This window comes from Elgaria multicarinata, chromosome 7 (assembly GCF_023053635.1).
Source record: "Elgaria multicarinata webbii isolate HBS135686 ecotype San Diego chromosome 7, rElgMul1.1.pri, whole genome shotgun sequence".
In the NCBI taxonomy this organism is placed as follows: domain Eukaryota; kingdom Metazoa; phylum Chordata; class Lepidosauria; order Squamata; family Anguidae; genus Elgaria; species Elgaria multicarinata.
Window position 1 is genome coordinate 109,328,453 of NC_086177.1, and position 23,163 is coordinate 109,351,615.

General features: G+C 46.3%; 1 protein-coding gene across 2 annotated transcripts in view; it reads right to left on the minus strand.

The window, feature by feature from the left end:
• Positions 1–23,163, minus strand: part of PTP4A3 (protein tyrosine phosphatase 4A3) — a 114,083-nt gene that overhangs the window by 41,549 nt on the left and 49,371 nt on the right. Inside the window, exon 1 of one of the 2 annotated variants that reach the window (XM_063131188.1) lies at positions 18,170–18,225. The exons of the other annotated variant lie outside the window; for it this stretch is intronic. The gene's annotated coding sequence lies outside the window, so the exon portion shown is untranslated. Of the gene's footprint in view, positions 1–18,169; positions 18,226–23,163 lie in introns of those variants that run through there. 2 annotated transcript variants of the gene reach the window in all.

The following is a 23,163-nucleotide window of genomic DNA, read 5'->3' on the forward strand; positions in this document are numbered from 1 at the left end:
ACGGTTCATCATGTGGGGCAGAGAAAAACACACCTGAAGGCTCCCAGTTCAAGCTCCGGCAGCAACCGACACTGGGGGAGCGAAGGAACACGTTGGGCCTATGTCACACCCAGCTCGACTTCACAACTCAGGTGTGGGAAATGGTCACCCAAGTACATGAAGCCACTTCTGGGGCAGAAGACTTCCACCCTGGAAGATAATCCTCAGCTGCTGCAGATGCCCACAAAGCCCCATCAATGTAAACAGCATCACTGGGATAATGACAAGGTGAGGATGTACACCTGCGAGATGGTGGATATCTCTGATGTTAAAGAGCAGGATTTACAGCCGGAGCTGAAGAACTGCTGTCTCTTGACATAATAACAACAGTGTTCTAAGAGGCAGTAGGATTTATTTATTTATTACATTTTTATACTGCCTCATAGCCAAAGCTCTCTGGGCCGTTTACAGTGATTAAAAAACATTAAAAATACATTATGCTAAGTCTAAAAGCATTTCCATAAAACCTAGACTCCTACAGCACACACAGAGGCAACATATATCTAAAAAATAAAAAATAAAAATTAAACCATCAACCATCAGAACCTGATTAAAAACTCATCGTATGCTGCGGAATACTTAACTAAAGAGAAAGGTCTTCGCCTGGTGCTAAAAAAGTAACGCTGTTGATGTCAGGTGGGTCTCATTGAAGAGATCGTTCCATAGTTTAGAGGCCACCAACGAGAAGGCCCTTCCACCGAGCCTCCCTTGGAGTAGGCACCTGGAGGGCCTTAGATGCTGAACATAGTGTATGGGTCGGTTGAAGGGGTAGAATGTACTACTGAGGTGGGGAACCTTTTTCTCCCCAAGGTCTGTGCTCCCTTTGTGAGATACCTTCTGGGGACTGCGTGCCGGAGGTGGGCAACCCCCCCTGCAAAAGTGGGCAGGGTTAAAGCTAATGTTTGTGGGGCCGCCATACACACAGGCTCAGTTCAGACAACATGTTTCTCTACGCAGTGGGAAAACTCCACACAACGGCTGAGTTTGTAGGAGGTATTCACCACACAGCATATCTTAACTCCACCATTGTGTGACTGTGGGCTACCGTGGAGTTGAGTAAAAGGCAGTTTTCCATTACCAGGAAGATGCTGGTTTGCGGATTTATTTTTTTAAAAAATACATCCTATGTCTTCAAGCTGCCTAAGTCCCAGAGTTCTCTTTCCAAGAGCAGGCAAACACAGAGACTGCATTTACTACTTTACATGCAAGGTGATCACATTCCCTCTCACAAGAGCTGGTTACTCTGGTAAATCCAGCCCATGGACAAGAAAGGAAGTTTGCAATTATATCAGGCTTAAAAACACACACCCAACAACCACCCTCAGAATTCTTTGGAAGTTCTCACTGTAAATAAAATGAATACGAACTAGTTTCAGTCCAATGTTAGCGTACAACAGAATTCCAGAGCAGAACTAGATGCAACGGCAGCACTTGTCTGGGGCCAAATGGTGTACAACGCAGGGGGCGGGTGGGCTGCAGATCATGCTGCACGCCATTACTTCTTGGAGAAAAGCGACGTGGGCCGAAACGTGGCTCAGGAGGGTTTCGGACCACCCCACCTGTAGGACTGTCTTATGGCTTTAAGTTGGGGCTCTGCACAGCCCCCTGCCCGATTCGCTTCGGAGGATGATTCAGAGCTTCCAAATCAGCCCCGATTCAATTTGAGGCGCCTTGGTACTGCCCTGGCCCACTTCGGATGCTGTTGAGCTTTCCCAGGAGCGAGGACGACTGGGAGTCCATACGGCTCCCCGTCCCGCTCACCCCCTGGTTGAGTGGGACAGAGAGCGCCCCCTGAGTTGCTGCTCTCTGCTCGTGGGACTTACCTGAAGCTCCAGTGTGCAACGACGAGCCACCTATCCTCCAGGAGAGCCGCTCTGACCTGCTGTAGATCTGCTGTTGTAAACTATGGTGGCCTGAAATGGCCTTTTCCAGCCAGTGCCATTTACAACAATAGATCTACAGCAGGCCAGAGCAGCTTTCCTGGGAGGTTGTGTGGATCGCCAGCATGCACAGAGGTGTCAGGTAAATCCCACAAATGGGTGGGCAGGGGGCAGCGGCTGGCCATCAGCCCGAAGTGCTTCGGTGGCCCAATCTGGTCCCGAACTGGATTCAGGTTGAGACAGGCAAATCAGCCTGTATCAACCTGGATTTGGGACCAAGGCAAAGCACAGTCCTACTTTAAGACACATTCTCTTCCTCTTTACACATGACTGGGGCAAAGTGGCTGCATTTAAGGACAAAGATTTGCTACCTGCCATCATGTGTAGTTCGACCCTCAGACTAATGACAATACCGCCATGAAGTACGCAGGTGGCACGGCCTTCTCTGTGGTGGCACCCACCATTTGGAAAAACCTCCCTTTTGTAGTTCGGGAGGCAAAAAATGTGGCATCTTTTAAACCCCTCCTGAAGACTCACTGATTCACCCAACTTTTCCCCGGGATGTAAGTTAATTAATTAGGCCACTCCATTTTACTGCTCCTTTATTATATTTGGATGTGTTTTCATGCTGTGTTTTAATACTATGTTTTAATATTGCATTTTAATGTTAACTACTGAGAGATTCTGTCATATTCAGCGGTATGTAAACGTTACAAATAAATAAATAAAGCCAACTACTCAGGCTCCTTTGCTGAAAGGCACAGAAATATTTTAAATAAAGTAAAATAAAATCTACGACGATGCTTGACCAGCCAAATGTGACCAAACCTGTTTGGCACACATGTGCGGATACAGCAGACAAGGAACAGGCACACAGTGCAAAGAGAAAATCACCAAAAACAGCACCAAGACAAAGATGGCAAGAATCCCTTCTGGGATGCAGCCATGAGCAAAAAACCCAACACACAGCTCCTCAAATGATGTCTTTGACTTTTGGCTCTCAGGACACACAACATTTAAACACCCCTCCACCTCCTAGCTGGACGCTAAAAGAAGGAAGCCCGTGAAATTCTGGCCTACGCATGAGAATTTTGTGCCTTCTAATTTATATAGGCAGAGGCAGTAATTTTCAGGTCTGCACCCTGTGAAGCTCCAGGAAACGCAGAGCGTTTTTGTTTTCTCCTTTCTGAAAGGCCCCAACAAGACACGGAACAGGCACGGTGCTATTATGTTTTGCCGCCAGCATCTTTAGCAGAACCTTCAAATTGGTGGTAATTGCAGAAGTTGAGAGTCAGACGCAGGGCGGGGAGGGAGAAAGCGGGTATTATTTAAAATGGGGGGCTCGTGAGGAAACCTCCCTTAACCTTATAATCACCGCTTCTTGGAACGGCTCTTTTTCAAATAAGGTGTGCATTTAGCAGAGAGAAAGACCTATCTGGCGTTGCTACCTGCCAGGTCATCATCCCAAGGTGAACTGTTCTACGTACGGACACACCTGTGAGGGTGGCATAAAAGTGGAGCCTTGTCTACAGAGTAGAAACCTCCTTGGCCCAATATCCACCTCTGCTGCAAACTTACAAGACGAGTAGGTGACCTTTCGGGGTCCCGTGGGAGCGTTTGGCCGGTTGAGAAAATATCCTGGGCACCACCACAAAATGGCTGCCATGCGAGGCCTAGCTTACTAGAAGGAAGAGACAGGAGTTCCCTTTTTCTTTTCCTTCTTTTTTTTTGGGTGGGGTGGGGTGGACATGCTGCAGGGGAAATCATCACTCTGCAATTGCACATCAAATATCTCTGGGTCTCACTTGTGGCCTAGCAGCATTCATGGGAAATGAAGCCAGTGTGGTGTGGGGGCTAAAGTGTCGGACTGGGAGTCGGGAGATCTGGGTTCTAGTCCCCCACTCGGCCATGGAAACGCACTGGGTGACTTGGGGCAGTCACAGATTCTCAGCCCAACCTACCTCACAGGGTTGTTGTTGTGAGGATAAAATGGAGAAGAGGAGGATTCTGAGTTCCTTGGAGGAAAAAAGGCAGGATATAAATGCAATAATAAAGATGGTAGGAGGCCCTCACTTTGCTTTGAAATGATCCCAGCTACCGGTAAGAAAATCTGTCAATGGGAGCAGTAGGGAAAGGTGTCCAAAATGTAGGATGCCTACCTCTGTCTTACTAGGCCGAAGTATGGAAGCTTCTCTCACATTCGGAGCCACTCCTGAATGCCTTCCTGAGATAATAAAACTGACCTACCTCGTAACTTTGCGTAAGTAGTGCACGATCATGTATGGGAAAGCGCCTTGGATAAGCTAAAGTACAATATAAATGCAAAGTAGGTTAACTATTGCTACACAGGACTAATTATAGTGGCATCAGCAATATCTTTGTCCCCTTGCTCGTCTTACATTTCTTCTCTGGTGCAGTGATTTTCCACTTCCATATACAAGCAACAAAGGTTCATGAGCCAACCGGTTGGCAGGTAAGGAAAACCTGCTGGTTGCAAAATAATATCGCAACTTAAAATTATTCCTTTACTGCAGCTGGGCTTTTGATTGCGGAAATATGTCTGCAGGCCAAGATCACTGCCCTGTTAGTAATTGCTGCCGTGCTCGCTCATAGCCATAGCTATGAAGGAGCCACAGCTCAAAGGAAGAGCACATGATTTGCATGCAGAAGTTCCTCGGTTCAATCCCTGGCATCTCCAATTAAAAAGGACTCTCCCTTGCATTAGAAAGATAGACATCTAAGCTGGAGACTTTGCCCAGCTGCTGCCCTTCCGAGAAACCGGTCCTGGGCCTGACAGACTCAGGATAAGTCAGTTTCATTTAAACAGTTTTGGAATTAACATTCATGTCACATGCTGCCAGCATTAGAGACACTGTTGGGAGGCAGGGGAAAGAGATCATGCAATTTCAAGTGTAACAAGGCCACCATTGCTATTCCTGTTAAGAGTCTCTGTCGTTAGCTAATACTGAAGTCTCGACGGAGTCCTTTGTACGGCAAACTCACACGGTGAAGGCACATAAAGAGGTGCAGTTAATGGCTGGCCCTCTGGTTTGAAACTTCCCTTTTTGGAGAGGTGGATTATTTCAACAAAGCAATGGTGCATTTAAAGATAGGCAGGAGATTTTAGTGGAATGTCTCCCTTTAAACACCACAAATAAATTACCTTATCAGGGCGTTCAAGTAGTTATTTATTATTTATTTATTTATTTATTACATTTTTATACCGCCCAATAGCCGAAGCTCTCTGGGCGGTTCACAAAAATTAAAACCATCATAAAACAACCAACATGTTAAAAGCACAATTACAAAATACAGTATAAAAAGCACAACCAGGATAAAACCACGCAGCAAAATTGATATAAGATTAAAATACAGAGTTAGAATAGTAAAATTTAGATTTAAGTTAAAATTAAGTGTTAAAATATTGAGAGAATAAAAGGTCTTCAGCTGGCGACGAAAGCAGTACAGTGTAGGCGCCAGGCGGACCTCTGTGGGGAGCTCATTCCACAACTGGGGTGCCACAGCGGAGAAAGCCCTGCTCCTAGTAGCCACCTGCCTCACTTCCTTTGGCAGGGGCTCATGGAGAAGGGCCCCTGTAGATAATGTTAAGGTCCGGGCAGGTACATATGGGAGGAGGCGTTCCTTCAAATAACCTGGCCCCAAAAGCATGGTGCATTTAAAGATAGGCAGGAGATTTTAGTGGAATGTCTCCCTTTAAAAACCACAACTAAATTATCTTATCAGGCGTTCAAGTAGTTAGGCTGCAATCTTAAGTGTACTTTCCTGGGAACAAGCCTCACTGAACATATTGGGGCATAGGAGACATACTGGGACTTACATATTTATTATTATTATTATTATTATTATTATTATTATTATTATTATTTATATATATAGCACCATCAATGTACATGGTGCTGTACAGAGTAAAACAGTAAATAGCGAGACCCTGCCGCATAGGCTTACATTCTAATAAAACCATGATAAAACAATAAGGAGGGGAAGAGAAAGCAAACGGGCACAGGGTAGGGTAAACAGGCACTGGGTAGGGTAAAACTAACAGTATAAAGTCAGAACAAAACCAAGTTTTAAAAGCTTTAGGAAAAAGAAAAGTTTTTAGCTGAGCTTTAAAAGCTGCGGTTGAACTTGTAGTTCTCAAATGTTCTGGAAGAGCGTTCCAGGCATAAGGGTCAGCAGAAGAAAATGGACGAAGCCGAGCAAGGGAAGTAGAAACCCTTGGGCAGGCGAGAAACATGGCATCAGAGGAGTGAATCCTGGCAATATTATACAGGAAAAAACGACAGGATTTAGCTACTGCCTCAATATGAGGAATAAAGGAGAGCGAGGAATCAAATATAAAGCCAAGACTACGAGCTTCCTTGACTGGAGTAAGTGTAACATCATTGACAGTAAGAGAGAATGAGAGATGAGAAGGTTTAGGAGGATATATTGACATATTGATATATTGCTCTGTGCCTAACAAGACTGTCAAGCAGAAATCAAAATGCAGAATTAAAATAATTAAAATCAAATTATGCCAACAAAAATTGGGGTTGATCACCTGGGGAAAGCTTGTTTAAATAAAGATGTCTTCAGCGGGTGCCAAAAGCAAAATAGTGTGGGTGCCTGCCTGACATCAACAGGCAGGGAGTTCCACAGAGAGGGAGCCAGTACACCAAAGCTCTATTCTGAGTGGACTCCAAACAGACCGCAGAAATACTAGGAGCAATTCCTCTGGTGACCTCAGGGATCGGGCAGGCTGGTAAGGGAGAAGGCTGTCTCTCAAATAACCTGGTCCCAGGTTGTTTAGGGCCTTTGTACACCGATGACGAAACGTTAAACCTGGCCCACTAGTGAATAGGCAGCCAGTGCAGTTTCTTCAGCAAAGGAGTTGCCCATTGAAAAGGGGTAGCTCTTGACAACAGTCAAGCTTCTGCACTCGTGGAAGGTTCCGGATCAACTTTAAGGGCAGCCACGCATAGATCATGTTGCAGTAATCTAGTCTTGAGGTTACTAGCTGTCGTACCAGTGTGGCCAAGCGATCCCTGTCCAGAAGAGGTAGAAGCTGGTAAAAGGCACTCCAAGCATGGCCAAGTTGGGTCTTGAAGCGACAAGAGATGGATTTAGCAATACCCCCAACAACAAGGGCTCATCTACACCACGCAGGATATTCCTCTGTGAAAGCAGAATATAAAAGGCAGGAGCCACACTACTGCTTTATAAGCGGTACTGAAGTGCTCTGACCACTATTGGAGCCCTTTGACACATACCATATACCGCTTTCATACAGCTATATCCTGCTTGGTGTGGCTCCTGCCTTTTATATACTGCTTTCATAGTGGAATATCCTGCTTGGTGTAGATGAGCCCCAAATCTGATCTTTCATTGGGAAAGCAACCCCATCCAGAACAGGCAATGAGCCTGTCTCCCAGACTCGGGAACCACTCACCCACAGGGCCTCTGCCTTGCCAGGATTCCGTTTCAGTTTATTGACTCTCATCCAGCCCGTTCCTGAATCCAGGCACTGATCCAGGAATTGCGCGGCCTCACCTGCTTCAGATGTTGTAGGGACATAAGAGCTCTGTGTCATCAGCACATTGATGGCACTTCGTTTGAAATCCCCTAATGACCGCTCCCAGCGGATTCGCATAGAGCAGTGGTTCCCAAACCTTTTCAGGTCACCGCCTCCTTGGTTCCACAATCTCATGCCCAGTGCTCCCTACCCTACACTGTAGAAATCATTATTCAGAACAGCGGTTTTCAATGACCCACTAAGGAAGATAATAACAATAAAATTCAAAACAGTAACAATTAATTGAATATTTATTCAAAATCTAATTACATTTTTTTAGTTTATTCAATTAAACTTGATCCAGTGATATCATCTTTTCAAAGTCTGATAGTCATTTAGCAAGAATATTAGGTATCACATTTAGTAACTAGGGTAGAGTACCTCACTATTCTGTAAATTCTTAATGTGACGGCTGGGCTTTATGAAGTGATACCAGTTTCTGGTTTAAAGTCACTTAACATGAGTCTTAAATCACCGTGTTTAGTAATCTGGAGTCGATTTCTTTGCTTGGAGAGAAGTAGGCAGACCACACTAAAACCACGTTCCACCAAATATGATGTTGGAAATGCAACCAGGAGCTTCTGAACCACTCTCCATAGTGCAGGATAGCGTGTTTTGGTGCTTTTGAAACATTTCAATTCACCGTTAAAAGGACTCTTCTTAAATGGTATTAATACATGTATGGATTCTTCCCCTATATGGCTTGGGACCAAACTACCTTCTCCCATAAAAATGTCCCTGGGTTTTAAGACCTTCTGGAGAGGCGCTTCTTGGAAAAGACCACCTCGAGCGCGCCCCCCCGCCGCCCCTTTGCCTCTTAGCACCCCCCTACGCAATCCCACCGCCCCCAAGGGGGCAGTACCGCCCACTTTGGGAACCACTGACATAGAGGTTAAACAGTATTGGGAAGATGATGGTACCAAAGAGCTGACAAATAGTCACTCTCTGAAATTGACCGCGCAGGTAGGACCAGAAGCTCTGTAAAGCAGTGCCTCCAATGCCCAGCCCATAGATCCAATCCAGGGGGATACCATGGTCGATGGTATCAAAAGACGATGAAATGTCACCCCTCTGGCCGACCAGGGCCAATTCGGCCCCATACCTGAGAGAGCGCCTTCTCCCCTACCAACCTGCCCGGTCACTCAGGTCATCCGAAGGCATGCTCCTGGTGGTTCCACATAGACCCATCCTCCGATTGGAGTCCACCAGGGGAAGAGCCTTCAGTGTGGTGGCCCCCCCTCCTATGAAATTCCCTGCCTCTGGAGATCAGGCAGGCGCCAACTTTGTATTCCTTTCGGCGCCTCCTGAAAACGTCATTGTTCCAGGAAGCCTTTCACAGTTCACCTTTCATTTTGCTTTTAAAAATATATTTTAAGGTGTTTTATTCTGTTTTGATTGAATTTTATCTTGCACACCACTCCAAAATTTTGAATGGGGAGTGGTATATAAATATTGTAAATAAATAAATAAGTAAATAAATAGCCCAGAACTCAGGCTGAAATATGTCTAGGTTTAGGGTGAGTCAGAGCTGGTGTTCCTGGTTAACAGTTCAGGGGATGGGTGTGTTAAAGAGACTGCGCTCGTGAAAGTCAGCCAGCCCGTGCTCCAAAGGACTTACAAACTATTCAAGGAAAAGCGAGAGACTCGTAAGAAGATCAAGAATGAGCTCACATGGATCTGCATGGAAGGCTGAACACAGTGCTGCAACATCCCTAAGCCTTAAGCTGGTTTAGTTAAAGCTCCAAAGGTTTCAGGAGGGAGCCGAAAGACCACACACGATGCACTGGCAAATACGCAGAGCAGATTTCTCTGGGCATCAGTGCTGGCAAAAAGGGGAGTTGGGTCAAAGGTATAGATGATTCATTTTCAAATCCAGGTAAAGACACACTCTTAATTGGGATTGAAGGGCTATTGTCATATGGTAGCTAGAAGACTGGATGCTCGGGTTTGAATATCATTTCTATCCCAGCAGGAAAGCCTCACACTGAGATTACCGAGATAATGTATGTGAAATGCTTTGAAGACTGAAAGGAAAAGGAAAGGAACCTCTCGTGCAAGCACTGAGTCATTGCTGACTCCTAGAGGGACGCCTGCTTTCGCTGACGTTTTCTTGGCAGACCTTGTAGCGGGGTGGTTTGCCATTGCCTTCCCCAGTCGCAGTTCCCTTTCCCCCAGCTAGCTGGGTACTCATTTTACCGACCTCGGAAGGATGGAAGGCTGAGTCAACCTGAGCCGGCTGCCTGAGAACCAGCTTCTGCTGGGATTGAACTCAGGCCGTGGGGGAGAGTTTCGGCTGCAGTAACTGCTGCTTACCGCTCTGCGCCACACGAAGACTGAAATATTGTATAAATATGTACTACTACTATTGTGGATAGGAAAGCTATATTTGGAATTTTGGACCAATCAGGAATTTTAACAATCAGTGAGGCTGGACAGTATGCCTGGATCCCATCTTCCAACTTCTAGGAAACAGGGTGTCTGGGATCCCACCAATTTTTATTACACAGTTTGCAAACTAAGTGAACCAGAGGCTTGTGTTAGGCTAGATTCAAAAGAAGACAGTCTGATCCTTTACACAAATGTTGCTTCCAAAATCGCCCGCTTTTCCCATACTCTGATTAGCAACTGAAACAAAACTATTTAGTTAAAATGCTTTTTAGGCAGCCTTTAAGGGTAGAACTCTCTCAAGGCGGCATACAAGATAAAAAACCCCAATTTTTTAAACTATGCAAAGCAAATAGAAAAGCACAAAATATTTAATAAATACTCTAAAAACAGGTAATACCCATAACAGCTGCTGAAAAGGCCAGTGAAAACATATGGATCCTAAGAGCCTTCCTTAAGAACTGCAAAGCAGGGCCCTGATAAGCCCCTGATTGAAGCTAATTCCAGTGGTGAGGGGCCATCACTGAAAAGGCCCTCTCTTTTGTACTCAGCAGTTTTGTAAGCAGACAGTATATGCTGGGGCCAGATGTTTGGTTGGATCCAGAAAGGTAGTTTTAACATTTGGTGGTTGTACAGTAGCAGTCTACAGAAGGAGAGTCTCGTACACACAGCCCAAGAATGACAGGGGGGACGGGGGACGCAAACGGCACAGAATGCAAAGACGTGTGTTTTGCTAGAACATAACCTGCAAATTAAACCAGCCTGTACATGACCCAAAGAGCAAAACAGCATCTGAAACCAAACACAGGTGTGGAAAGGGGAGAATCCAGCCTCATCAGCCCTTTGCTAGCCTCACCCAGGTATAGGCTGTGTTTTGCAAAACTCCGAGGATTACACATCACTTACTAAAGATTACACCATGATTCACAGTTACATTTTGCTCATTCCTCCTTGCCTCTGCCCCCCCCTTCCTACGGCAGTATCAGGTGGTTTAAAGATAGAAGCTACCTCTCCTCAGGTGTTAAGAGAATTTATCTTCCCACTCCTATGCTATCACCTCCATCGATTGCCACCACTATTCTATTCCTTGCACCCTTTTTTTGTCCAGGTACATGAAAACTGCAACGGCCCATCAAACTTCACTTCAATCCTTTTGCCACAGCTTGGAAACTTTCCACCCTAATATGAGTGGCACAGTGGCTTTTCCCTGTGCCTCTATCCCATGCCAATGTAAAAAACTCAGAAAAGTATTTATTAAACGGATAACCTTTCTTTCTTCTATCATGAAACTCAAAGCGACACAGATAGGAGTTCCCAGGTGGTCACCAGATCAACTGCTGTATCTTTCTGGAACTGTGTATGATGGCTGGTTGCTAATACAATGAGCGCATTGCCGTGTGGCTGCCCATCCAGGCACTGAGCAGACCCAGAACTTTTGGGAGCAACCATAGCTCCATGGTAGAGCACACACTTGGCATGAGAAAGGTCCCAAGTTTAATCCGCGCCACCTCCAGTAAAAAGGATCTCACACAGTAGGTGATGTCCAAGATACACCAGTAGACCAGAGGCACAGAATCTCAGGCTGGGGTTTGTGGTGGTGGTGTGCAAATCCAGCCCTCTGGGGTTCTCCAGATAACCACGTCTCCTTCACCTTGCTCCACGCCCTTCCCAATCGTCCTAAGGCTCAGCTACTGACGTTAAGAGTTGTAAGCGACAATATGCTGGCATTTTTGGGGCCTGCCCTTTTTGTCTTTGGGCCCAGCTCATTTGATGATGATGGTGATAATAATAATAATGATGATGATAATGATAATAATAATAATATATTTCTTACCCACCTCTCCCTTTGGATCGAGGCAGGGAACAACAATAAGTATAAAATACATAAAACTGAATTAAAAACATAGTATACATTATTAAATCATCCTAAAATATATATAAAAAACCATCCTAAAATTCCACTGGATAGGCCTGCCGGAATAGATCAGTCTTTACAGCTTTCTTAAATGCTGACTGTTAAGTTGGCGATTCTCCTCCGGCAGGCCATTCCACAGCCTGGGAGCAGCAGAAGAGAAGGACCTCTGGTAATACTTGTCAGCCTAATTTTGGTAGACAGAAGTAGATTCTTCCCAGAGGACCTGAGTGTGTGGGGTGGATTGTATAGGAGAAGGCGATCCTGCAGGTAGCCTGGACCCAAACCATGTAGATCTTTAAAGGTGATAACCAACACTTTATACTTTGCCCGGAAACTAATTGGCAGCCAGTGAAGGGATTTTAAAACTGGTGTAATGTGGTCCCCCCTAGGTGTATCGGTGACAAACCTGGCTGCCATATTTTGAACAAATTGAAGTTTCCGGACTAGGCACAAAGGTGTCCACCTCTGGGATGCAGCCACTGAAAGTTTCTCCAAAATGGAATTCGGTCCGCAGGCTGAAAGAGGTACAACATCCCTAGAATAGACAACCCAAGGTGAGTTGGACACATTGCCTGCCTCGGTATGAGATAGCTGATGTTCCTGCTCGGCTTCATAGAATCATAGAATCATAGAATAGCAGAGTAGGAAGGGGCCTACAAGGCCATCGAGTCCAACCCCCTGCTCAATGCAGGAATCCACCCTAAAGCATCCCTGACAGATGGTTGTCGATCTATCTATATAAAAAAGGTCTCTGCACCGTTCTTGAATTCTCTTACAATCTAAAAACAGACAATGGGTAAAAACACCAGGGGGGAAGCGGCAGTTGTGGTTTCCCCCACAAATTTTCTGCCTTCCTATGTGACCAGAGTGACGTGGGAGTCACCGGTGCGGAAAGCACCATCCCTCTAAAATAAGAACCAGCTCCGGGGTTGTCTTGATCACGATGATATGGTGAGGGTGTGGGCAACATGTGGTTCACCACAGGAGTCAAGAGGGCATCTGAAGGAGCATCAGATCTGTGGTCATAGGCAGGACTTCAAAAAAATAATACTCTGCTCCTTTGGAATACTTATTTTTTATGGTATGTACAGCTTGCAGAATACAGCTTTTCTAGGACCTGGAATTGTGTTCAAAGCTCTTTAAATAAGGCACAGAAGCAATCACTCTCTCTCCGCTTGAAGTCCACCTGTGCTTTTCTGATTGGAAGTTTGCCATAGGAGAGCTATATTCTAACATACATGGCTGTGTTTAACAGGGCGGATTTGATTTAAATCACTACTCAGAAAGACACGATTTAATCATGTGACTTCCCCCACCCAAAGTGCACTCTATTAATTGATTTTTTTAAAAAACTTAGCACTTCAGAGGTAAGGGGTTGATTCTGTGTACATAGATTTGCAAAGGCACAAGGGGATTGTGATCTCTGCAGACACAAATTCACAGTTTTGAGAACTGTAAAACCAAACAGCTGTGATAATATCTTCTAGACAGAAAAATTGCCCAATAATCTTACAGAAACCTCCGGAAGAGCTTGGCATTGTGAATGGATTAAAGGAATTCATTTACCAAAAAAATTTAAACATTGCATGAATATACAGCCTGATGCTACATAATTAAAAACTAATCCTTATTTCATGATAAATAAGTTTTGGACTATAATGTATCTCAAATAGAAAACTATCTTTAGATAGATTTTTCCACAAAAAGCATTTTATTAAAAAAATCCGATTTAAATAAAAAAATCCAATTTAAATTTAAAAAAATCTGTATTTTTTTTTAAAAAATCAGGTTTTTAATCCACTCTGGAAACATCCTTCCCCAACCTGGTGCCCTCCAGATCTGAGCATTACCCTAGCCAGCTATAAACCACTAGTCTGAGCAATCAGAACCTCAAATATTGAACGGCAAGGTCCAAAAAGCATTATTCACCATGGATAAAGCTGTGGTTTAAGGTGTCTTCCCAACAGGGCCAAAGGCAAAGATGCATATCATGTTAAGAACATCAGAGTGGTAAGACTACAGCCTCCATTTTAGGATGCCAAAAATTGGATGGATCTGTTTTGGGGAGGAACAGGGCTGCTTTTCAATGCTGGTGAAGGCCAGGTAAGCTAAATGCGAAACAGCAAGCATCAAGAACATCTACTTGAGTACCACATTGATCAGTGGGTTTCAAACCACGCACTGGAGAACGTCTGGGAATTCCTTGGAATCTTAGCTGGAATTTGGCAACACAAATTCAAGCACAGTGGACTAGCTTCCCTGAAAGACAGCTTACCTGCTGTGACCAATTCTCCCACCCCACCCCAACCGATGCACAGTTGCTTGGAAGTAATTGGTATCTACCAGGTGTCACCCTGTTTACACAGGACAATAATGGGGCCCAGTAGGCCTGGCTAGTTCTGTGCATCTCAGAATATGACCCAGACACTGGCTAATGTTCTACCACAGGGAAATCGACATGCAAAGGGTTCTCCAAGGCTCAAAACCCACCATAGAATCATAGAAATAGAGTTGGAAGGGGCTTACAAGGCCATCGAGTCCAACCCCCTGCTCAATGCAGGAATCCACCCTAAAATACCCCTGACAGATGGTGGTCCAGCTGCCTCTTGAAGGCCTCTAGAGTGGGAGAGCCCAGAACTTCCCTAGGTAACTGATTCCATTGTTGCACTGTTCTAACAGTCAGGAAGTTTTTCCTGATGTCCAGCCGGAATCTGGCTTCCTTTAACTTCAGCCTGTTATTCCGTGTCCTGCACTCTGGGAGGATCGAGAAGAGATCCTGGCCCTCCTCTGTGTGACAACCTTTTAAGTATTTGAAGAGTGCTCTCATGTCTCCCCTCAGCCTTCTCTTCTTGAAGCTAAACATGCCCAGTCCTTTAAGTCTCTCCTCATAGGGCTTTGTTTCCAGACCCCTGATCCTCCTGGTTGCCCTCCTCTGAACACGCTCCAGCTTGTCTGTGTCCTTCTTGAATTGTGGAGCCCAGAACTGGACGCAATACTCTAGATGAGGCCTAACCAGGGCTGAATAGAGAGGAACCAGTCCCTCACGCGATTTGGAAGTTCTACTTCTATTAATGCCACCAAGTAGCAAAGGACTTGCTCCCAGCTTGCCCTATACCACGAGGCTGCAAAGACCTCACAGCCCTGGCCGTGGCATCTGACCTTCCGTGCTCAGCTTCAGAATTTCCTCCGCTTTCCTCTCCACTTGCAAATTCAAAGCTTGTTTTTATGGAGTGGGGAGGGGAGAGAAAGCAGCTGGCGTGCCGCAAGATAAGAAGAGCAACAGGAAAGCGAAGTTTGCCCAATTCCCAATGGGTGGAAGGGTGTGGAAAGAAGCAGGATGTAAAGATGAAAGGGAGGGACCCAACCACCCAATATCTGCATAAATGTGCTCTAAGTGGAAACTGCGCCAGCCAGCCCGGCTGGGCAGAGGTGGGGGCTGGCGGGGAGGAGACCCAAGGAGGGAGGAAGCAAAGTGGTGTCATCCGCACAGACATTTTCCCTCAATGAACAAAAGCCACCAAGAGCTGCAGCCATCTGCCTCTCCAGGCAGGAAATATGCAGAGGCAGAAGGGGCAAGACAGACAGAGAGAGACAGAGAGAGACAGAGAGAGAGAGAGAGAGAGAGACGCTGTCAAGGGCTTCTACATTTGGAAGCAAAAGGAAATGGTCCTGGCTATAAAAAGGACGGACGTGTCATTCAAAATGCACGTTCCGGAATTAATCTTCCCTTTTTCTCTCTCCTCCTCTTACTGCCTCTGTTTCCCTCACCCCTTTCCTTTCTTTTTCTTTTTTCTTTTTAAAGGGTTTGGCACTCAGTACATGTTTATAGTAACCTGGCTGAAATTCTCACAGTGAGGAGGAAGAGGAGGGAAAAATAAGGGGGGAGGGAAACCTTTGATTACTCATGAACCCGGACCCTCCCCAAATGCAGCCCCCCCCTTTTAATAGTAAATGCCATTCCTGGAATAAATCTCCTTATAGGAGTGGACGTTGACGTCTACCGGTAGCGGATGAATAAATGCAGGAAGATGCATGCAGAGGAGCGACATGGGAAGAGGTGCACATCGAAGCGTGCGCGTCGTCTTCAGGGGTCTGCGAACATGGTTGCTAAGGGCAACTGTAAATTTAATTCCAGCGACTGCTTCCTGTGAAGTGAGGGAGTGCCAAGACCTCCTTCAGAAGCCAAGCAAGAGATCCCCCCACTCTCTCTCTCACACACATACACTCCCCGGAAGCTCTCCACACATTTCTGGCAAAGTTCTTAGGTTATTTTGGCAGCACGGCTCCTTCCTGCGGGAGCAGGATAACGTAGGAAGCTCCAGACCTCATGAGAGAAGCAGCCTGGCTTCCGGCTCGTCCTCACACCGGAGTCAGAAACCAGTGGGCTGCTAGAGGAAGGAAGGACAGAATGCAGCCCTCTGTGCCTCTTCTGTCACCAAGCTAAGCAAACGTCTTGCGGGCTAGACTTTGGGGGCTTATTTACAAGGCTGAACCAATCACGTCTCCTAACAGTTCGGGGGTGGGTGGTGGTGGTTAGATGCTCCTTTCCAAAGGCCGTTTGCATTCATCACTGGCCGGATCACCCACACTCACTTGGATAACCCAACGCTTGATCATCAGAGTCGGAGGGGGGCTTGTTGGCCATCTCTCCTTCGGCTCAATGCAGGAAAACCAGAGCTAGGAAATCTCCAACAGATGGCTGGCCAGCCTCTACTTGAGGACCTCAGAAAAGGAAGGCTACCCTTCCAGGAAACCAGTTCCGTTGTCAAACTATTCTTACTGTCAGAGGTGTTCCTCCTACTGCACAACTGTGATCGACCCTCTTGTAAGTTAAGCCCATCTGGTTTAGTCCTGTTCTCCGGAGCAGCTGAGAATAATCCTTTGCCTTCTTGTACTTGAACTTACGGAATGTGTGAACAGACCCTCTGGACAAGACAGCGACTGGGTTCACACAACATGATAATCCACCATGGGTTATCGTATTGTCTGAACGCAGGACATTTTCTGCAGGGTGGCTTGTTAACCATTCAGTGTGGTTTATTTTTCTCGAACACGCCACCTTGAGAACCCGTAGCTTGTTGTTGGGTTGTTCAGAGTGGTCACTAAGCCACACAGCATGGTTAACGAGCAACCCTGAGCTGTGTTCAGACAACACAATAACCCACGCAGTTCAATAACAACCCACACTGGGTGGGGTTAGTGCGTTGTGTGAAGCCAGCCACTGTGGTTTTACGGTAGTGTGTGACTGCAGTCTATATACTATGGTTTATTTGCAGACGGGTGTCATCAGTTCGTACTACCATCCGCAAATGAGCATTGGTGGTGCACAGTTCGCACAGACTGCGCTGTGATCCAGGTAGCTGCTGGTTACAACCGCTCCTTTGACAAGAGCTCTTTAGGTGGCCTTAAAGCATGTCCCCGCCTCAGTCTCCTATCTGCAATATGGCTGGAACAGTGGCCCACTTTACAAGGCAGCTGTGAGGATTACTACGATCATATATGCAAAGCTCTGAACACTGACAATGACTATATTATTTATTTATTTATTTATTTATTACATTTATATCCCACCTGTTTCCCTCCAAGGAACCCAAGGTGGCGTACATAATCCTCCTCCTCTCCATGCTATCCTCACAACAACAACCCTGTGAGGTAGGATGGGCTGAGAGTCTGTGACTGGCCCAAAGTCACCCAGTGGGTTTCCATGGCTGAGCGGGGACTAGAACCCAGACCTCCCATTTCCCAGTCCAACACCTTAGCCACTACACCACACTGGCTCTTTAGATTGTAAGCCAGAGGGCAGGGACTGTCTTCTTTGCTGATTGACTATATGCCTGTCCGGGAGCCTTTTTTGGCTGAGGACGATGTAAACACACAACAAATAAGTAAATAAATGACTCCCTAGACTTTCAGGTGGGCATTTTTCTTGCCCTTACCTGCAGTCACCGGGGATTGAACCGGGGACCTACTGCATCCATAGCAGGTGCTCTACCACTGAGCTACGTCCGCCCCCTACAAACACACAAATGTCCACGCAACTCTGATTCTGAATGGGACTTCCTACAGCCCAGACCACACATTTGTTTCCTGCAGGCCCGTCAACAACTCCAGGTTGCAAGAATTAAGACCAATCCTGGCGGGACCTTGCCATTTTAACAAGTTTCGCTCAGGAAGGAGAGAATGCACGGTCCTTCCCTTTCCTCAACTTCCAGGCAGTTTGGCTTCAACCGCCAGAGCGCCACCTCCTTCCTTGTGCTATCCCCAGCACACACCAGCTGGAAAAAAAGGGGAGACCCCCCCCACACCAATGTTATTTGCTGGGACATCCCCTTCGACGCCCCCTCCGCCCTAAGCCAACAGCTGCAACTTTTCACCAACCTCAAAGAGAGACTTTCCCAACCTGAAAACTTTTCGGCTCGGCCAAGTAAATCTCCTGGAAGTTCCGAGAGCAAAAGAAGGGGGGAAGACAGAGAAAGAAAAGGCAAAGGCGACGAGAACGCTCGTGCACCTTCAGAGAAACGCGATCTGGGCTGGCAGAGGGTTTCTGCCCGCTTCTTTCGACACGGCTGAAACAGGCTCCCGTCACTGACCTTAAGTGGTGCCTCTGGACGGTTGCTGCGGCCGCCACCTTTTCCAAAGCGAAATGGTGAGCGTTTTTATTTGGGGGTGGATTGGTGGGGGGAGAGAAAGGAACACGATCTAGCATGGGGGAAGACGGCGAAGCGAGGCGCCCCCGTCCTGTTCCGAACGGCGATGTCTGCCTTCAATTAGCAATCTGAAGTGCCAGTTTAGAGAAGGAAAGGCGGAGGGGGGTGGGAGGGGGGTGGAAGAGAGAATGGGGAGGCAGACTCTACGGGGAATCGTAATGTAATCATTTAAACTGGCAGCTTTGCAAGGAAGAATACTCCAGCGCGATGGCACAGGGCCAAGGCCTGAAGCAGCAGCAAGAGGAAAAGAGAGACACCGAGAGGGGCCTGGCTGAGAAAGAGGGCAACTGGCGAACTTATTTTGCTCTAAACAGAGGCAGCCAAATGCAGGAAGCCTGATCCAGATCATAACAAATGAAAACAGATTGAGTGCGTGCCTGGAGCCCCGGGTGGAAAACAGAAACAGGCATGAGCCAGGGATTAGTCTCCATGAGCCCATCTCTCAAGATACTCCACGCCGGGCTTCCATAGAATCATAGAATAGCAGAGCTGGAAGGGGCCTACAAGGCCATCGAGTCCAACCCCCTGCTCAATGCAGGAATCCACCCTACAGCATCCCTGACAGGTGGTTGTCCATCTGCCTCTTGAAGGCCTCTATTGTGGGAGAGCCCACAACCTCCCTAGGTAACTGGTTCCATTGTCGTACTGCTCTAACAGTCAGGAAGTTTTTCCTGATGTCCAGCCGGAATCTGGCTTCCTGTAACTTGAGCCCATTCTTCCGTGTCCTGCACTCTGGGATGATCGAGAAGAGATCCTGGGCCTCCTCTATGTGACAACCTTTCAAGTATTTGAAGAGTGATAACATGTCTCCTCTCAGCCTTCTCTTCTCCAGGAAGCCAGATTCCGGCTGGACATCAGGAAAAAACTTCCTGACTGTTAGAGCAGTACGACAATGGAACCAATTCCCTAGGGAGGTCATGGGCTCTTCCACACTGGAGGCCTTCAAGAGGCAGCTGGACAGCCATCTGTCAGGGATGCTTTAAGGTGGATTCCTGCATTGAGCAGGGAGTTGGACTTGATGGCCTTATAGGCCCCTTCCAATTCTACTATTGCATAATTCTATGGCCACATTACATCTTTACCATAGCCTTTTCTAAGCTCACACGAGACAAAAGAACAACTCTGGTGCACCTTCCTTCAGGCAACTCTTGGTGTATTTGAAGGTTTTTACCCTCAAGAACCCTCAATGCATTTTCTTCACACTTGAGACACCCAGTTCTTTCAAGCCTTTCCTCCTACGTCACATAACCCCGATTCCGAATCACCGCTGTTGCTTTTCTTTGGGTTCTTTCAAGTCCTTCATCTCCACAACTGCTGCATAAAACAGATCACGCTCTTATTTCTGTTGAGAGCCGAGGCACAGAGACTCACACAAACGTAGGCGTACAAATTGCGTTTCCCACACGCCGGCCACTTCTGCACAGTATTCCCCTCTTTGCTTTTTTACTGCCGGTAGCCGCCTGGAACGCTGCTTTGTGGAAATGTGGGATACAAATTTAACAAAAACAAATCAATAGTGGCTTTCTTCCCCCTGCCCACAAACGCCGTAATAGCACATGGCGGTCTTCCCCCACCCGTGCCCTGCCATGAACAGGCCACATGAACACAGGAATCTGTTTTATACAGGGCCATGCCGTTGGTCCACTGAGCTCACTACTTCCTCCTCTGACGGGTAACAGTTCTTCAAGGTCTCATCCAAGGCACCAGAGGTCCTTCTCATTTGACATCTCTGGAGCCTTAACAACCATAAAAGTCCCTTTAGGGTTATTGAAGTTTTCTTTTTGCTCAGTAATGTCTTAACTGTGATTAGGCCATGGATAAAAAAGACACACACCCTTGGGGGGGGGGGATCCACTTAATCCAAACTCTCCCAGCCTGATGCCCTCTAGATGTGTTGGACGGCAACTGCTATGATTTTCAGTTAGCACGGCCATTGGTTTGGAATGATGGGGGTTGCAGTCCAACCCATTTGGACTTGAGAAAGGCTCAGAGATTCTCCCTGATTGACACAAACAGCATAAGAACATAAGAAGTCCCATACTGGATCAGACCAAGGGTCCATCTAGTCCAGCACTCTGTTCACACAGTGGCCATCCAGCCATCGGCCAGGGATGAACAAGTAGGACATGGTGCAACAGCACCCTCCCACCCATGTTCCCCAGCAACTGGTGCAGACAGGCTTACTGCCTCGAATACTGGAGATAGCACAAAACCATCAGGGCTAGTAGACATTGATAGCCCTCTAGGAATTTATCCAACCGCCTTTTAAAGCCATCCAAATGAGTGTCCATCACTACATCTTGTGGTAGGGAGTTCCATAATTTAACTATGCTCTGTGTGAAGAAGTACTTCCTTTTATTCGTCCTGGATCTCCCACCAATCAGCTTCATGGGATGACCCCATTGGGTTCTAGTATTTTGAGAGAGGTAGAAAAATGTCACTTCATGCAGCTGTCATTTCATACCCCAGTTCAGTGGGGCCCCTCCAGTTTGTGGAATTCCCTCCCCAAGGAAACTGACCACGTTCATGACATTGCCCCTTTCAGAAGGGTGCTTCCTTTCCAGTTTGCCAGGCCGCTGAGATTTAAGCTGTTGGTTTAATGAACTACGACTGAAGACTTCATTACATAATTATGTTTATTGTTTTAAGGCATTTCAGGGCACAATCCTATGTATGTTTAGACAGAGAAAAATCCTACAACTACAATGACTCATAAATTCGGTGAGGTGGAAAGTCATTATGAGGAAGCGGACAGCGAGCTTAAAATCGAAGGCCAAGGTGGAACTTAACGTCCAACACAAGTCCCAATTTTTTTTCCAATATCTGAAGTTAAGCTTCCAGATCCCTTATCCTCTGCTTACTCATGTAGCCCTAACTTTTTGCATTAGTAGTGGCATTCCAATATGCCAGGCAATGAATTGAACTTTTCCAATCCCAAATCCTCCGTTCTTCCGACAAGCTTGCTTGCGCCAACGCAAACAAACCGAAAACGTTCCGGGCCCATTTCCTCCATGTACTTTGGTTGCCAAGTTCCACATCTGCCAAGCTATATTGGCTAGCTACTTTCTTTAGCTGCCCCCTTAGCCCTTCACAATTTCTAAGGAGTACAACGTGACCCAACTCAAATGCTCCAATCCACAGTTTTGGCAACATTGAGTGGTGCGTTTGGTTGACTGGAGAAAGCAGGTAGCCAAACTTGCAAGTGGGGATGCAACTCATCCTTCAATCTGTGCCTCAATGGACTGAGGAGACAGGCCAACATCAAAAGCTTCATAAAAACCAAGAGAAAATTTACTCGCTCTTTGCACCACTAATTTCTTACATGTTTTAAACTGACCAATAGCGAAAGCTTTCTGGGTGGTTGGTTCACTTAGTCCCTGCTGTGTTAGTAGATGCACCAACACTCTCCGGCCACTCCACAGTGGTGACCTTGCAGCACTTCTAGCAAGCTGTCCCACAGTTCAAGACCTTACCTCCACTTATCTGGTCCCCTACCTAGAACTATGTAATCTTGACCCACATCAGTCACAGTCTACGCTGGTCCTTCCTTGTTCTCTACCATTCCAGGCCAGGTTTCAGAAAAATTCCAACATTAGTTAAGAGAAGCCACAACAACTAAATCAAGCAGAAGTGGCGAAAGGATCTGAACTTACTTGGAGAAATTCTGAGTTAAGGGCAGATCTATAGCAGCTTTTTCCATACTATGCCATAGACTTCGGCCCTTATGTCTAGAGCAGGTTAGGTAGAAATTTGCTACTAGATCTCTGGGTAATTTGCAGCAGATCAGCAATAGTTTGTGATTTCCAATTGTTTAACAATATGAACAGAAGACGCCCCCGCCCCCATCACATTTAGAAAGTAAAAGAAAGCTTAGGGTGAAGACTCAAGAGTTGATTCTTTTGAGTAACAAGGACTGAGCTCACTTCTGAGACTGCAAATAAAACTCTTGGCCTGAGCATGTATTCAGAGACACCTATGTTCCTAATTCCAAGAGTTATTTTCCGCTCCTACTCCCACAGCCACTGTTTTAAACGAACTTCAGTTGCTGGTCTTTGGAATAATAATAAGAAGAAAAGAGAAAAAATATACACCACTGGCCATAGAAGTCAAAGAACTATGGCAACAGGAAAAGATCACAATTATTCCGTTAGTCACATCAGTCACTGGTATCACATCAAAAAACTATACAGAAAACCTTCAGAAACTGGGCCTACCAAAATATATCTACACCAACAGCCAGAAAGCAGTCATACTTAAAACATGCTCAGTTGTCAGGAAATTCCTGAATCCGTCAAAGCCAGCATGACTTGGCAAAGCCCATCACGACCGTCTAGAAAAACCGGCATGTGCGAGAAAGAGATGATGATGATGATGATGATGATGATAATAATAATAATAGGTGCCCCAACTTGAAGTCTGCCCACCCTGTAGTCTAGAGAGAAAAGGCCCTAAGCATTTAAATTTTCCTTCCTACCTCTCATCCCTAATTCCACTATACTGCCCTTTGCTCCCATAACACTATGTCTCTTACCTGCCCATGAGTTTCCACCTCTCTCACTCGTCTTCGCCCGTTCTATGCCTGGAATTTCTCCAGTGCATGGAGAAATCGCGATGTCGATTTCAGTTTTTAAATCTCACTTGGAAACGTTTCTTTTCTCAAAAGCT